This window comes from Pseudophryne corroboree, chromosome 3 (assembly GCF_028390025.1).
Source record: "Pseudophryne corroboree isolate aPseCor3 chromosome 3, aPseCor3.hap2, whole genome shotgun sequence".
NCBI classification, from domain to species: domain Eukaryota; kingdom Metazoa; phylum Chordata; class Amphibia; order Anura; family Myobatrachidae; genus Pseudophryne; species Pseudophryne corroboree.
In genome coordinates this window covers 261,667,018-261,684,018 of record NC_086446.1, presented here as the reverse complement: position 1 = coordinate 261,684,018, position 17,001 = coordinate 261,667,018, and the positions used below count along the sequence as shown (strand labels likewise).

General features: G+C 45.5%; 1 long non-coding RNA gene across 1 annotated transcript in view; it reads left to right on the top strand.

Moving 5' to 3' along the window:
* The window catches only part of LOC135055231 (uncharacterized), a 168,858-nt gene that overhangs the window by 47,341 nt on the left and 104,516 nt on the right, over positions 1 to 17,001 (top strand). The window contains exon 2 of the long non-coding RNA XR_010243700.1: positions 15,970 to 16,089. This is a non-coding gene — a long non-coding RNA (uncharacterized LOC135055231). The remainder of the gene's footprint in view (positions 1 to 15,969; positions 16,090 to 17,001) is intronic.

The following is a 17,001-nucleotide window of genomic DNA, read 5'->3' as shown; positions in this document are numbered from 1 at the left end:
TGAAGTGGGATGTTCAGAATCAGAGCAGTTTGTACCGTATTTTGTACGGCGTGGAAGGGGTCTTGTTGGAGGGTCTGTGTGGTTGAATTTGAATCCAGAGTGGTAGGGGAATAACTATGACATGTATGGAAGTCATCCAAAACAGCATATTATATAGAAAGTCCAGGATGACTTGTATCTATCCATATGGATTTAATTACTATCAGCCCTCACTGTGGTTGAGTACTGCAATGCAGTAAACATGTACACAGGATAGTCACCCAGACATCAATGCTCTGCGCTGTACCACACACACAGTTGCATGCATTTATAAATATATCTAGAGAGTCTGATTGCAGAGGGTGGGGTCAATGTAAACACAATGCTTAACCCATCAGGATCATTAGCTGGCACACACTAGGGAAGACAGAAGACGACTGTGTCTAAAATACAATGGGGGTAACTCTGAGTTGATCGCAGCAGCAATTTTGTTAGCAATTGGGCAAAACCATGTGCACTGCAGGGGGGGCAGATATAACATTTGCAGAGAGAGTTAGATTTGGGTGGGTTATTTTGTTTCTGTGCAGGGTAAATACTGGCTGCTTTATTTTTACACTGCAATTTAGATTTCAGTTTGAACACACCCCACCCAAATCTAACTCTCTCTGCACATGTTATATCTGCCCCTCCTGCAGTGCACATGGTTTTGCCCAACTGCTAAAAGATTTCCTGCTGCGATCAACTTGGAATTACCCCCAATGTTCTTTTTTTTTTTTTATCTATGTTCTTTTTTTTATTATTATATATGAATAACTTTGGCATTGAATTGAAACTAAAAGGCGAAATCTGGGCTTTCAGTTCCCATTGCACATACATACACTGGTTAGATGGATCATACATGTGTATTTGCACTCAGACTGACTTGTGAAGCAGTAATCTCTTACTGTTCCAGGCCAGCTAAGTGATCCTCTGCTGCGACTGGAATATTTTATTGATAGATTATAGTGATATATCTTTCCTGTTACTGCAATAAGCAATAGAAAACCAACCTTATTGATAAATATTAGTCAATAGACCCCACAATACTTCTGGACAATGCATCCTGTTGCCTTATGATATAGCTTATATGGTTATCTAGAATGCAAAGGTGATAAAACCTGCAAATGACAGCAACTGAAGGTTGCTAAATAAATCGGGAAAAATCATGAATTGTATGTACATGAGATAAAATAATATAAGGACCAGTAAACAGAAAAATAAAATAACAAGTAATCACCCCGTGTAGCATGAATATGCCCCTGCTATCTCTACCCAACATGTGCAAGGCTTGTTACCCAACCCACAAAAATATGGAGACCAATGTTGGATGGACAGTTAAGCATGAAGTTCTAGTTAGAACCAGATGGTATATTCACCTTGTTGAGATATATAGCACCCCGCGCTGTCTCTGTTTGCCGGTGCTAGGATCCAGGACTGCCAAAAGCGTGACATCCGACCTTGTGCGCTACTGATGTGCCCCTGAGAGTCTGCATATCTAAATGTGAGAGATGGCATTACTGAGGGGGTCATTCCGAGTTGTTCGCTCGCAAGCGGATTTTAGCAGATTTGCTCATGCTAAGCCGCCGCCTACTGGGAGTGAATCTTAGCATCTTAAAATTGCGAACGAAGTATTCGCAATATTGCGATTACACACCTCGTAGCAGTTTCTGAGTAGCTCCAGACTTACTCGGCATCTGCGATCATTTCACAGCTTGTCGTTCCTGGTTTGACGTCACAAACACACCCAGCGTTCGTCCAGACACTCCTCCGTTTCTCCGGCCACTCCTGCGTTTTTTCCGGAAACGGTAGCGTTTTTTCCCACACGCACATAAAACGGCCTGTTTCCGCCCAGTAACACCCATTTCCTGTCAATCACATTACGATCGCCAGAACGATGAAAAAGCCGTGAGTAAAAATCCTAACTGCATAGCAAATTTACTTGGCGCAGTCGCAGTGCGGACATTGTGCATGCGCATTAAGCAGAAAATCGCTGCGATGCGAAGATTTTTACCGAGCGAACAACTCGGAATGACCCCCTGAGTACAGTGACCCTGCTAGTTCCACTGCACCACCGCTATACTGCTAGATGTATATAAGCCAGTGTATGCATAGTCCACTGCCACCACTGTATATATATATGCAAGAAATTTTTGCTCCCATTTGTCCGCACATCACCTGCATTCTCCTATACATTCCTGGCTGGATCTGGTACATCCACTATACTGTTTGTGCACTGGGTAGCCTTTGTACATACCTGCTGCATTAACCTTGAGTCTTCCTGTAAACCTGATCTATGTGGTTAGTAAACCAAAGACCTAGTTAGCAACCATGTGGACTGACATCCATTACGCACATCTACCACCTTCACCAACTACAGGGTATGCCAATTTACTAGTAGCACAGAACTTCTCTTCCTAACAGGACAATGGAGTTTTGCAAGGGTGTATGTATTGGGCAGCAGAGTTGGAATATGGCATTACTGCCTCACAGCCCTGAAGTATTGGGTTTGACTGTCACCAAGTCCCTAACTGTGGAGTTTGTGTGTTCTCCCCTTATATGCGAGAGTTTCCTCTAGGAGCATCAGTTTCCTCCCACACTCCAAAAACATACTGAAAGGTTAGTTGGATTCTGCCAAAAAAAATAACCCTAGTGTATACAGGTAAGTGTGTCCACATGGGAATATAGATTGTGGTCAGGACTGATAAAATAGCCAAATATTATCTGTACGGAGCTGCGGAATATGTGTGAGCTATATAAATAACAACATAAATAAATAAAAAGTGTGCATTACTCATCTACCCAGAGAGGATATAGCCATATTAAGGACTAAACATCGTTCATGAAAATGCAGCCAATCAATTTACTAGGAACAAACGACATCACTGGAGCATATACGTTAACGGTCCCATATTAAACAGAACAGTATGGATTTACACTGTGTTGCAAGAGGTGGGGCTTAGGTATTTGTGGGCGGTGCTAAAAGAAACTGGAGTTGTGGTTGATGAGAGGTGTATTCTAGATAGATACTAAATAAATACAAGTTTTGAATGTTTGCATATATGCTAAGGCTAAGGTGCAATATAGCAAGTCACATACAGTGCATCCAGAAAGTATTCACAGCGCTACACGTTTTCCACATTTTGTTATGTTACAGCCTTATTCCAAAATGGAATAAATTATTTTTCCCCAAAAAAAATCTACACACAATGGGGGTAATTCCAAGTTGATCGCAGCAGGAAATTTTTTTACCAGTTGGGCAAAACTATGTGCACTGCAGGGGGGCAGATATAACATGTGCAGAGAGAGATAGATTTGGGTGTGGTGAGTTCAATCTGCAATCTAAATTGCAGTGTAAAAATAAAGCAGCCAGTATTTACCCTGCACAGAAACAAAATAACCCATCCAAATCTAACTCTCTCTGCACATGTTATATCTGCCTCCCCTGCAGTGCACATGGTTTTGCCCAACTGCTAAAAAAAATTCCTGCTGCGATCAACTTGGAATTACCCCCATAATCCCATAATGACAACGTGAAAAAAATGTATTTTTTAGATTTTTGCAAATTTATTAAAAATAAAAAACTAAGACATCATATGTACATAAGTATTCACAGCCTTTGCTATGAAGCTCAAAATTGAGCTTAGGTGCATCCTGTTTCCACTGATCATCCTTGAGATGTTCCTACAGCTTAATTGGAGTCCACCTGTGGTAAATCCAGTTGTTTGGACAAGATTTGGAAAGGCACACACCTGTCTATATAAGGTCCCACACTTGACCGTGCGTGTCTGAGCACAAACCAAGCATGAAGTCAAAGGAATTGTCTGTAGACCTCCGAGACAGGATTGTCTTGAGGCACAAATCTGGGGAAGGGTACTGAAAAAATATCTGCTGCTTTGAAGGTCCCAATGAGCACAGTGGCCTCCATCATCCATAAATGGAAGAAGTTCGGAACCACCAGGACTCTTCCTAGAGCTGGCCGGCCGTCTAAACTGAGCGATCGGGGGAGAAGGGCCCTAGTCAGAGAGGTGACCAAGAATCCGATGGTCACTCTGTCAAAGCTACAGCATTCCTCTGTTGAGAGAGGAAAACCTTCCAGAAGGATGACCATCTCTGCATCAATTCACCAATCAGGTCTGTATGGTAGAATGGCCAGGCGGAAGCCACTCCTAAAAAGCACATGGCAGCCCACCTGGAGTTTGCCAAAATGCACCTGAAGGACTCTCAGACCATGAGAAACAAAATACTCTGGTCTGATGAGACAAAGATTGAACTCTTTGGCGTGAATGCCAGGTGTCATGTTTGGAGAAAACCTGGCACCGCTCATCACCAGGCCAATACCATCCCTACAGAGAAGCATGGTGGTGGCAGCATCATGCTGTGGGGATGTTTTTCAGTGGCAGGAACTGGGAGACTAGTCAGGATAGCGGGATAGATGAATGCAGCAATGTACAGAGACATCCTGGATTAAAACCTACTCCAGAGCGCTCTTGAGCTCAGACTGGGGTGACGGTTCATCTTTCAGCAGGACAACGGCCCTAAGCATACAGCCAAGATATCAAAGGAGTGGCTTCAGGACAACTCTGTGAATGTCCTTGAGTGGCCCAGCCAGAACCCAGACTTGAATCCGATTGAACATCTCTGGAGAGATGTGAAAATGGCTGTGCACTGACGCTTCCAATCCAACCTGATAGAGCTTGAGAGGTGCTGCAAAGAGGAATGGGCGAAACTGCCCAAAGATAGGTGTGCCAAGCTTGTGGCATCATATTCAAAAAGACTTGAGGCTGTAATTGCTGGCAAAGGTGCATCAACAGAGTACTGAGCAAAGGCTGTGAATACTTATGTACATGTGATGTGTGCGTAGAATTTTGAGGAAAAAAATTAATTTATTTCATTTTGGAATAAGGCTGTAACATAATAAAATGTGGAAAAAGTGAAGCGTTGTGAATACTTAAGTCCATAAGTCACTTATATAGAGACCAGCACAAATCCTGATCTTATGAACCACTGATCTTCTGAATACTTCTACAACTAGGAAACCAAGGTAAATTGTATACTGTACATTGGCCCTCATTCCGAGTTGTTCGCTCGCTAGCCGCTTTTCGCAGCAGTGCACACGCTAAGCCACTGCCCTCTGGGAGTGAATCTTAGCTTAGCAGAATTGCGAACGAAGTATTCGCAATATTGCGAAAAGATTTTTCTTTGCAGTTTCTGAGTAGCTCGAGACTTACTCTTCCAGTACGATCAGTTCAGTGCTTGTCGCTCCTGGTTTGACGTCACAAACACACCCAGCGTTCGCCCAGACACTCCCCCGTTTCTCCAGCCACTCCCGCGTTTTTCCCAGAAACTGCAGCGTTTTTTCACACACTCCCATAAAACGGCCAGTTTCCGCCCAGAAACACCCACTTCCTGTCAATCACACTACGATCAGCAGAACGAAGAAAAAACCTCGTAATGCCGTGAGTAAAATACCAAACTTCTTAGCAAATTTACTTGGCGCAGCCGCAGTGCGAACATTGCGCATGCGCAGTTAGCGGAAAATCGCACCGATGCGAAGGAAAATAACGAGCGAACAACTCGGAATGAGGGTCATTGTACAGAAGGAGTAGTCCCAGTGCTACATAGTGCACAAGACATACAGGGTCATTCCGAGTTGATCGCTCGCTAGTAACTTTTTGCAGCGCTGCGATCAGATAGTCGCCGCCTATGGGGGAGTGTATTTTAGCTTTGCAAGTGTGCGAACACTTTGCAGTCGACGGCACAAAAAAGTTTTTTGCAGTTTGTGGGTAGCTCTGGACTTACTCAGCCGCTGCGATCACGTCAGTCTTTTTGGTCCCGGAATTGATGTCAGACACCCGCCCTGCAAACGCTTGGACACGCCTGTGTTTTTCCAAACACTCCCAGAAAATGGTCAGTTGACACCCACAAACGCCCTCTTTCTGTCAATCATCTTGCGATCGGCTGTGCAAATGGATTCTTTGTTAAATCCATTGCCCAGCACTGATCCTCTTTGTACCCGTACGACGCGCCTGTGCATTGCGGTGCATACGCATGCGCAGTTTTGCCGAGATTTAACCTGATCGCAGCGCTGCAAAAAGTTGCTAGCGAGCGATCAGCTCGGAATGACCCCCTATGTGTCCAAGTGTTTGCAGGGCGGGAGTCTGATGTCAATTCCGGGACCAAAAAGACTGAATTGATTGCAGCGGCTGAGTAAGTCCAGAGCTACTCAGAAACTGCACATAACTTTTTTGCGCCGTTGGCTGCAAAAGCGTTCACACACTTGCAAAGCTAAAATACACTTCCCCACTATCTGATCAGAGCGCTGCAAAAAGTTACTAGCGAGCGATCAACTCGGAATGACCCCCATAGTTACATACCTCCCAACATAACCCTATCTAGGAGGGACAGAATACTCTGCTTCTGGACTTTTCCTTTTAAATTAGGATTGCCAGCACCTGTTTTGAACAGGTTAATGCATAGGTTCTCAAACTCAGTCCTCAGGACCCCACACAGTGCATGTTTTGCAGGTAACCCAGCAGGTGCACAGGTGTATTAATTACTCACTGACACATTTTAAAAGGTCCACAGATGTAGCTAATTATTTCACTTGTAATTTTGTGAGGAGACCTGCAAAACATGCACTGTGTGGGGTCCTGAGGACAGAGTTTGAGAACCTGTGGGTTAATGGATAAGAAAAGTGTTTCAGCACAGGTGATGACAATCATGAATTAAGAGGGAAGTTCAGAAGCGGAGCATTCTGCCCCTCCTGGAGAGGGTCATGTTGGGAGGTATGTCACCGTGACTGACAGGAGCAGGGACTGATTTTCCATGCAGGAACTCAGGGTGCCGCAGTACTGCACTGGAAGCAATTGTAGTTCTTGTCTTTGAGCTAATATTTGAACAGCCTGAAACGTTAGCTGCAGTTTCATCCTCATTTTCTGTGCTATTTAACACACCTACACCTTCCGTGTAACACCTCTGACTGCAATATGGCCGGAGGGAGCGAGTCTCAAATAACCCAAATATCACACAGCTTCCAATTAGTGATTTTGCTGAATTTCTTTTACATTTAACCTGGAAAATTCCAGTTTAAATTGCAACATTTGCAGAAAATATTAACACTATATGTTCACTTCATGTAAATCAGTAAAGTCATTTAATTCGGTCAACTAGCCCAGCAAAATATATTGCATGCAATTGTTTATGCTGCGAGGAGCTTAGTAACCGACAAAGGAACAATTTTATAAAAAGGAGGCAAGCCCTACTATTACCATATATATTAATACAGTTACTAAACTGCAACTTTTCCAATGCTAATGATATTCAAAGCAAAACACAGTACGCTCGGGGCAGAGGCACTCTGCGGACACATTTCCCCAGCAGCTGCTCCTCTTTGCAGCCGTCGGGTGGGAGGTGTGACCAGCAGTGATTGACAGACACTGGGAGGGGATCCAAGCAGGGGCGTAGCAAGAAAGGAGGCGCACAAGTGCAGTCTCTGGCCCTCATTCCGAGTTGTTCGTGCGCAAGGCGATTTTAGCAGCTTTGCACATGCTAAGCCTACGCCTACTGGGAGTGAATCTTAGCATCTTAAAATTGCGAACGATGTATTCGCAATATTGCGATTACACACCTCGTAGCAGTTTCTGAGTAACTTCAACCTTACTCGGCATCTGCGATCAGTTCAGTGCTTGTCGTTCCTGGTTTGTCGTCACAAACACACCCAGCGTTCGCCCAGACACTCCCCCGTTTCTCCGGCCACTCCTGCGTTTTTTCCGGAAACGGTAGCGTTTCTTCCCACACGCCCATAAAACGGCCTGTTTCCGCCCAGTAACACCCATTTCCTGTCAATCACACTACGATCGCCAGAACGATGAAAAAGCCGTGAGTAAAAATCCTAACAGCATAGCAAATTTACTTGGCGCAGTCGCAGTGCGGACATTGCGCATGCGCATTAAGCGGAAAATCACTGCGATGCGATAAAACTTACCAAGCGAACAACTCGGAATGACCCCCTCTGTCCGGGCTCCCTCCCCTCCTCTCTAGCCAGCGTGCAGCACTATCACAAGTAGACTCTGTCGCTGTGCCAGAGTTTATTGAGCATGCACCGATCTTCGTGGAAATGGCATAGCCGCCATTTTTCTAGTGATGGCCCTACTGTGCATGCATGAAACGTTGGGAAAATGGCCATTTTCCCGGTGATTTTGCAGCACTGAGGCTGCCAGCACTGGACTCCGGAAAGGTAAGTATACAGGAGAAATGGGTACAGAGTGCACAGTTGGGGCCCCCTGGACCCAGGGGCCAATGTGCACTGCACACCCTGCACCCATTATAGATATGCCAGTGGATCCAAGGGTTCAGAGGGGCTTCTAGCAATCGCCCATTGGGCATTTCTCATTGGTCACATCTGGTGTGACCACACCAAGCAAATGGTTAAGCTGCTGCTTAGTAAAATGACCCCTATTAACTGGTAAGACAACAGCAGGATTCATAGGGGAGCTGTCACAGCAGAAAGTATAGCCTTACTAAATGATAAATAGCTTCTGTACAGTATATTACATAAATCACATAACTGTATGTAGTATTGATGTGTCCTCATACATCCAGCCTCACTATACCATGCAGCGCAAGATGCCTGATGTCAGTGAGCTGCTAGGTCCAGTGCAACTCTGCTAATGTCGGGCATTTGGGGGGTTTTTGCAAAAAATGTGTCTTATTCACAACGCATTGCACCTGTATATTGTATGTGACTCCGTCTGTATATGGAGTAGAGATGAGCGGGTTCGGTTCCTCGGAATCCGAACCCGCCCGAACTTCAGCTTTTTTTACACGGATCCGAGCGACTCGGATCTTCCCGCCTTGCTCGGTTAACCCGAGCGCGCCCGAACGTCATCATGACGCTGTCGGATTCTCGCGAGGCTCGGATTCTATCGCGAGACTCGGATTCTATATAAGGAGCCGCGCGTCGCCGCCATTTTCACACGTGCATTGAGATTGATAGGGAGAGGACGTGGCTGGCGTCCTCTCCATTTAGATTATAAGAGAGAGAGATTTACTGGAGCTTAGGACTAGGAGGAGTACTGTAGAAGTGTAGAGAGTGCAGAGAGTTTACTAGTGAGTGACCACCAGACAGTGCAGTTTATTTAATATATCCGTTCTCTGCCTGAAAAAAGCGATACACACAGTGACTCAGTCACATACCATATCTGTGTGCACTGCTCAGGCTCAGCCCAGTGTGCTGCATCATCTATATATATTATATATCTGTCTGACTGCTCAGCTCACACAGCTTATAATTGTGGGGGAGACTGGGGAGCACTGCAGTGCCAGTTATAGGTTATAGCAGGAGCCAGGAGTACATAATATTATATAGTGAGTGACCACCAGACAGTGCAGTTTATTTAATATATCCGTTCTCTGCCTGAAAAAAGCGATACACACAGTGACTCAGTCACATACCATATCTGTGTGCACTGCTCAGGCTCAGCCCAGTGTGCTGCATCATCTATATATATTATATATCTGTCTGACTGCTCAGCTCACACAGCTTATAATTGTGGGGGAGACTGGGGAGCACTGCAGTGCCAGTTATAGGTTATAGCAGGAGCCAGGAGTACATAATATTATATTAAAATTAAACAGTGCACACTTTTGCTGCAGGAGTGCCACTGCCAGTGTGACTGACCAGTGACCTGACCACACTGACCACCAGTATAGTTAGTAGTATACTTATATTGTGATTGCCTGAAAAAGTTAAACACTCGTCGTGTGACTTCACTTGTGTGTTGTTGTTTTTTTTATTCTATAAAAATAAAACTCATTCTGCTGACAGACAGTGTCCAGCAGGTCCGTCATTATATAATATATAATATATACCTGTCCGGCTGCAGTAGTGATATATATATATTTTTTATATCATTTATCATCCAGTCGCAGCAGACACAGTACGGTAGTTCACGGCTGTGGCTACCTCTGTGTCTGCACTCGGCAGGCAGTCCGTCCATAATTGTATACCACCTAACCGTGGTTTTTTTTTTCTTTCTTCTTTATACATACATAGTTACATAGACATCTCTTTATCAACCAGTCTATATTAGCAGCAGACACAGTACAGTACGGTAGTTCACGGCTGTGGCTACCTCTGTGTCTGCACTCGGCAGGCAGTCCGTCCATAATTGTATACCACCTAACCGTGGTTTTTTTTTCTTTCTTCTTTATACATACATAGTTACATAGACATCTCTTTATCAACCAGTCTATATTAGCAGCAGACACAGTACAGTACGGTAGTTCACGGCTGTGGCTACCTCTGTGTCTGCACTCGGCAGGCAGTCCGTCCATAATTGTATACCACCTAACCGTGGTTTTTTTTTCTTTCTTCTTTATACATACATAGTTACATAGACATCTCTTTATCAACCAGTCTATATTAGCAGCAGACACAGTACAGTACGGTAGTTCACGGCTGTGGCTACCTCTGTGTCTGCACTCGGCAGGCAGTCCGTCCATAATTGTATACCACCTAACCGTGGTTTTTTTTTTCTTTCTTCTTTATACATACATAGTTACATAGACATCTCTTTATCAACCAGTCTATATTAGCAGCAGACACAGTACAGTACGGTAGTTCACGGCTGTGGCTACCTCTGTGTCTGCACTCGGCAGGCAGTCCGTCCATAATTGTATACCACCTAACCGTGGTTTTTTTTTCTTTCTTCTTTATACATACATAGTTACATAGACATCTCTTTATCAACCAGTCTATATTAGCAGCAGACACAGTACAGTACGGTAGTTCACGGCTGTGGCTACCTCTGTGTCTGCACTCGGCAGGCAGTCCGTCCATAATTGTATACCACCTAACCGTGGTTTTTTTTTCTTTCTTCTTTATACATACATACATACTACTACGACATCTCTTTATCAACCAGTCTATATTATTAGCAGCAGACACAGTACAGTACGGTAGTTCACGGCTGTGGCTACCTCTGTGTCTGCACTCGGCAGGCAGTCCGTCCATAATTGTATACCACCTAACCGTGGTTTTTTTTTCTTTCTTCTTTATACATACATAGTTACATAGACATCTCTTTATCAACCAGTCTATATTAGCAGCAGACACAGTACAGTACGGTAGTTCACGGCTGTGGCTACCTCTGTGTCTGCACTCGGCAGGCAGTCCATAATTGTATACTAGTATCCATCTCCATTGTTTACCTGAGGTGCCTTTTAGTTGTGCCTATTAAAATATGGAGAACAAAAATGTTGAGGTTCCAAAATTAGGGAAAGATCAAGATCCACTTCCACCTCGTGCTGAAGCTGCTGCCACTAGTCATGGCCGAGACGATGAAATGCCAGCAACGTCGTCTGCCAAGGCCGATGCCCAATGTCATAGTACAGAGCATGTCAAATCCAAAACACCAAATATCAGAAAAAAAAGGACTCCAAAACCTAAAATAAAATTGTCGGAGGAGAAGCGTAAACTTGCCAATATGCCATTTACGACACGGAGTGGCAAGGAACGGCTGAGGCCCTGGCCTATGTTCATGGCTAGTGGTTCAGCTTCACATGAGGATGGAAGCACTCAGCCTCTCGCTAGAAAAATGAAAAGACTCAAGCTGGCAAAAGCAGCACAGCAAAGAACTGTGCATTCTTCGAAATCCCAAATCCACAAGGAGAGTCCAATTGTGTCGGTTGCGATGCCTGACCTTCCCAACACTGGACGTGAAGAGCATGCGCCTTCCACCATTTGCACGCCCCCTGCAAGTGCTGGAAGGAGCACCCGCAGTCCAGTTCCTGATAGTCAGATTGAAGATGTCAGTGTTGAAGTACACCAGGATGAGGAGGATATGGGTGTTGCTGGCGCTGGGGAGGAAATTGACCAGGAGGATTCTGATGGTGAGGTGGTTTGTTTAAGTCAGGCACCCGGGGAGACACCTGTTGTCCGTGGGAGGAATATGGCCGTTGACATGCCAGGTGAAAATACCAAAAAAATCAGCTCTTCGGTGTGGAGGTATTTCACCAGAAATGCGGACAACAGGTGTCAAGCCGTGTGTTCCCTTTGTCAAGCTGTAATAAGTAGGGGTAAGGACGTTAACCACCTCGGAACATCCTCCCTTATACGTCACCTGCAGCGCATTCATAATAAGTCAGCGACAAGTTCAAAAACTTTGGGTGACAGCGGAAGCAGTCCACTGACCAGTAAATCCCTTCCTCTTGTAACCAAGCTCACGCAAACCACCCCACCAACTCCCTCAGTGTCAATTTCCTCCTTCCCCAGGAATGCCAATAGTCCTGCAGGCCATGTCACTGGCAATTCTGACGATTCCTCTCCTGCCTGGGATTCCTCCGATGCATCCTTGCGTGTAACGCCTACTGCTGCTGGCGCTGCTGTTGTTGCTGCTGGGAGTCGATGGTCATCCCAGAGGGGAAGTCGTAAGACCACTTTTACTACTTCCACCAAGCAATTGACTGTCCAACAGTCCTTTGCGAGGAAGATGAAATATCACAGCAGTCATCCTACTGCAAAGCGGATAACTGAGGCCTTGGCATCCTGGGTGGTGAGAAACGTGGTTCCGGTATCCATCATTACTGCAGAGCCAACTAGAGACTTGTTGGAGGTACTGTGTCCCCGGTACCAAATACCATCTAGGTTCCATTTCTCTAGGCAGGCGATACCGAAAATGTACACAGACCTCAGAAAAAGAGTCACCAGTGTCCTAAAAAATGCAGCTGTACCCAATGTCCACTTAACCACGGACATGTGGACAAGTGGAGCAGGGCAGAGTCAGGACTATATGACTGTGACAGCCCACTGGGTAGATGTATGGACTCCCGCCGCAAGAACAGCAGCGGCGGCACCAGTAGCAGCATCTCGCAAACGCCAACTCTTTCCTAGGCAGGCTACGCTTTGTATCACCGCTTTCCAGAATACGCACACAGCTGAAAACCTCTTACGGCAACTGAGGAAGATCATCGCGGAATGGCTTACCCCAATTGGACTCTCCTGTGGATTTGTGGCATCGGACAACGCCAGCAATATTGTGTGTGCATTAAATATGGGCAAATTCCAGCACGTCCCATGTTTTGCACATACCTTGAATTTGGTGGTGCAGAATTTTTTAAAAAACGACAGGGGCGTGCAAGAGATGCTGTCGGTGGCCAGAAGAATTGCGGGACACTTTCGGCGTACAGGCACCACGTACAGAAGACTGGAGCACCACCAAAAACTACTGAACCTGCCCTGCCATCATCTGAAGCAAGAAGTGGTAACGAGGTGGAATTCAACCCTCTATATGCTTCAGAGGTTGGAGGAGCAGCAAAAGGCCATTCAAGCCTATACAATTGAGCACGATATAGTAGGTGGAATGCACCTGTCTCAAGCGCAGTGGAGAATGATTTCAACGTTGTGCAAGGTTCTGATGCCCTTTGAACTTGCCACACGTGAAGTCAGTTCAGACACTGCCAGCCTGAGTCAGGTCATTCCCCTCATCAGGCTTTTGCAGAAGAAGCTGGAGACATTGAAGGAGGAGCTAACACGGAGCGATTCCGCTAGGCATGTGGGACTTGTGGATGGAGCCCTTAATTCGCTTAACAAGGATTCACGGGTGGTCAATCTGTTGAAATCAGAGCACTACATTTTGGCCACCGTGCTCGATCCTAGATTTAAAGCCTACCTTGGATCTCTCTTTCCGGCAGACACAAGTCTGCTGGGGTTGAAAGACCTGCTGGTGACAAAATTGTCAAGTCAAGCGGAACGCGACCTGTCAACATCTCCTCCTTCACATTCTCCCGCAACTGGGGGTGCGTGGAAAAGGCTCAGAATTCCGAGCCCACCCGCTGGCGGTGATGCAGGGCAGTCTGGAGCGACTGCTGATGCTGACATCTGGTCCGGACTGAAGGACCTGACAACGATTACGGACATGTCGTCTACTGTCACTGCATATGATTCTCTCAACATTGATAGAATGGTGGAGAATTATATGAGTGACCGCATCCAAGTAGGCACGTCACACAGTCCGTACTTATACTGGCAGGAAAAAGAGGCAATTTGGAGGCCCTTGCACAAACTGGCTTTATTCTACCTAAGTTGCCCTCCCACAAGTGTGTACTCCGAAAGAGTGTTTAGTGCCGCCGCTCACCTTGTCAGCAATCGGCGTACGAGGTTACATCCAGAAAATGTGGAGAAGATGATGTTCATTAAAATGAATTATAATCAATTCCTCCGCGGAGACATTGACCAGCAGCAATTGCCTCCACAAAGTACACAGGGAGCTGAGATGGTGGATTCCAGTGGGGACGAATTGATAATCTGTGAGGAGGGGGATGTACACGGTGATATATCGGAGGGTGATGATGAGGTGGACATCTTGCCTCTGTAGAGCCAGTTTGTGCAAGGAGAGATTAATTGCTTCTTTTTTGGGGGGGGTCCAAACCAACCCGTCATATCAGTCACAGTCGTGTGGCAGACCCTGTCACTGAAATGATGGGTTGGTTAAAGTGTGCATGTCCTGTTTTGTTTATACAACATAAGGGTGGGTGGGAGGGCCCAAGGACAATTCCATCTTGCACCTCTTTTTTCTTTTCTTTTTCTTTGCATCATGTGCTGATTGGGGAGGGTTTTTTGGAAGGGACATCCTGCGTGACACTGCAGTGCCACTCCTAAATGGGCCCGGTGTTTGTGTCGGCCACTAGGGTCGCTAATCTTACTCACACAGTCAGCTACCTCATTGCGCCTCTTTTTTTCTTTGCGTCATGTGCTGTTTGGGGAGGGTTTTTTGGAAGGGACATCCTGCGTGACACTGCAGTGCCACTCCTAGATGGGCCCGGTGTTTGTGTCGGCCACTAGGGTCGCTAATCTTACTCACACAGCTACCTCATTGCGCCTCTTTTTTTCTTTGCGTCATGTGCTGTTTGGGGAGGGTTTTTTGGAAGGGACATCCTGCGTGACACTGCAGTGCCACTCCTAGATGGGCCCGGTGTTTGTGTCGGCCACTAGGGTCGCTAATCTTACTCACACAGCTACCTCATTGCGCCTCTTTTTTTCTTTGCGTCATGTGCTGTTTGGGGAGGGTTTTTTGGAAGGGCCATCCTGCGTGACACTGCAGTGCCACTCCTAGATGGGCCCGGTGTTTGTGTCGGCCACTAGGGTCGCTAATCTTACTCACACAGCTACCTCATTGCGCCTCTTTTTTTCTTTGCGTCATGTGCTGTTTGGGGAGGGTTTTTTGGAAGGGACATCCTGCGTGACACTGCAGTGCCACTCCTAGATGGGCCTGGTGTTTGTGTCGGCCACTAGGGTCGCTTATCTTACTCACACAGCGACCTCGGTGCAAATTTTAGGACTAAAAATAATATTGTGAGGTGTGAGGTATTCAGAATAGACTGAAAATGAGTGTAAATTATGGTTTTTGAGGTTAATAATACTTTGGGATCAAAATGACCCCCAAATTCTATGATTTAAGCTGTTTTTTAGTGTTTTTTTGAAAAAAACACCCGAATCCAAAACACACCCGAATCCGACAAAAAAAATTCGGTGAGGTTTTGCCAAAACGCGTTCGAACCCAAAACACGGCCGCGGAACCGAACCCAAAACCAAAACACAAAACCCGAAAAATTTCAGGCGCTCATCTCTAATTATGGAGCAGAGCAGAACGTGTATTGGAAAAAAACTGTGGTGCTATATTGAAACTAAAGGAGACATGTACTAAGCAGTGATAAGAGCGGAGAAGTGAGCCAGTGGAGAAGTTGCCCATGGCAACCAATCAGCATTGACGTAACATTTATAATTTCCATACTATAAAAGTATACAGAGCAGCTGATTGGTTGCCATGGTCAACTTCTCCACTGGCTCACTTCTCCACTTTTATCACTGCTTAGTACATGTCCCCCTCAGTCACACAGATATACAAGTGTCATAGATCAAATTAATCAGCACAATCTTCTTGTGTATCTTAGGCATAGCGAATAAGACACATTTTCGGCACAGAAGAAGCAAAAAAAGACGCCCGACGCTAGAAGATTCTCGCACGACCTCGCGTGTCAAGAGGGGCTATTTGGCATGACTGCAGCAAAGATGTATGTATGAGGACACACATGTACATGCAATAATGTAAACTGTCAGACATGAGCCCTAGATATACTGTATTTACACTAGAGATGAGATATATAAATGGTATATGCTCCCTGTTACATCATATTTGCCAACTTTCTCGAGTTGGCTTCATACTTCTCGAATGAAGTGAACTTTCTGGAGGTTAAATAATCTGATTTGCATTGAATTGCGTAATCCAGTCCTGCTGTAAAATGTAACATATTGCGACTTTGAACAGCACACCACTCCCTGCCCATCGGACAGCATTGAAATTCTAATTATCGGGTCTAAAACTCAATATTTAGTACATTTGGCCCTATATATGTATGTATGTATGAATGTATGTATGTATGTATGCTTGTTTGTATGTATTATAGGTATATGCGGGATATAATCAGTATTCTCCAATGTCTTCTCAGGGATCCGGACTGAAAGTAGACAGTAACTAGGTCGAAAATGTCTAGGTCGACCACTATTGGTCAACAGTAACTAGGTCGACAGGGTGTCTAGGTCGACAGGGTCTTTAGGTCGACATGTTATAGGTCGACAGGTCAAAAGGTCGACGTGAGTTTTTCACAATTTTTTTCTTTTTTTTGAACCTTTTCATACTTAACGATCCACGTGGACTACGATTGGAACGGTAAAGTGTGCCGAGCAAAGCGGTAGCGTAGCGAAGGCACCATGCCCGAAGCATTGCGAGCAAAGCGAGCCATGCGAGGGGACGCGGTGCACTAATTGGGGTTCCCGGTCACTCTACGAAGAAAACGACACCAAAATAACATTAAAAACTCATGTCGACCTTTTGACCTGTCGACCTAGAACATGTCGACCTAAAGACCCTGTCGACCTAGACACCCTGTCGACCTAGATACTGTCGACCAATAGTGGTCGACCTA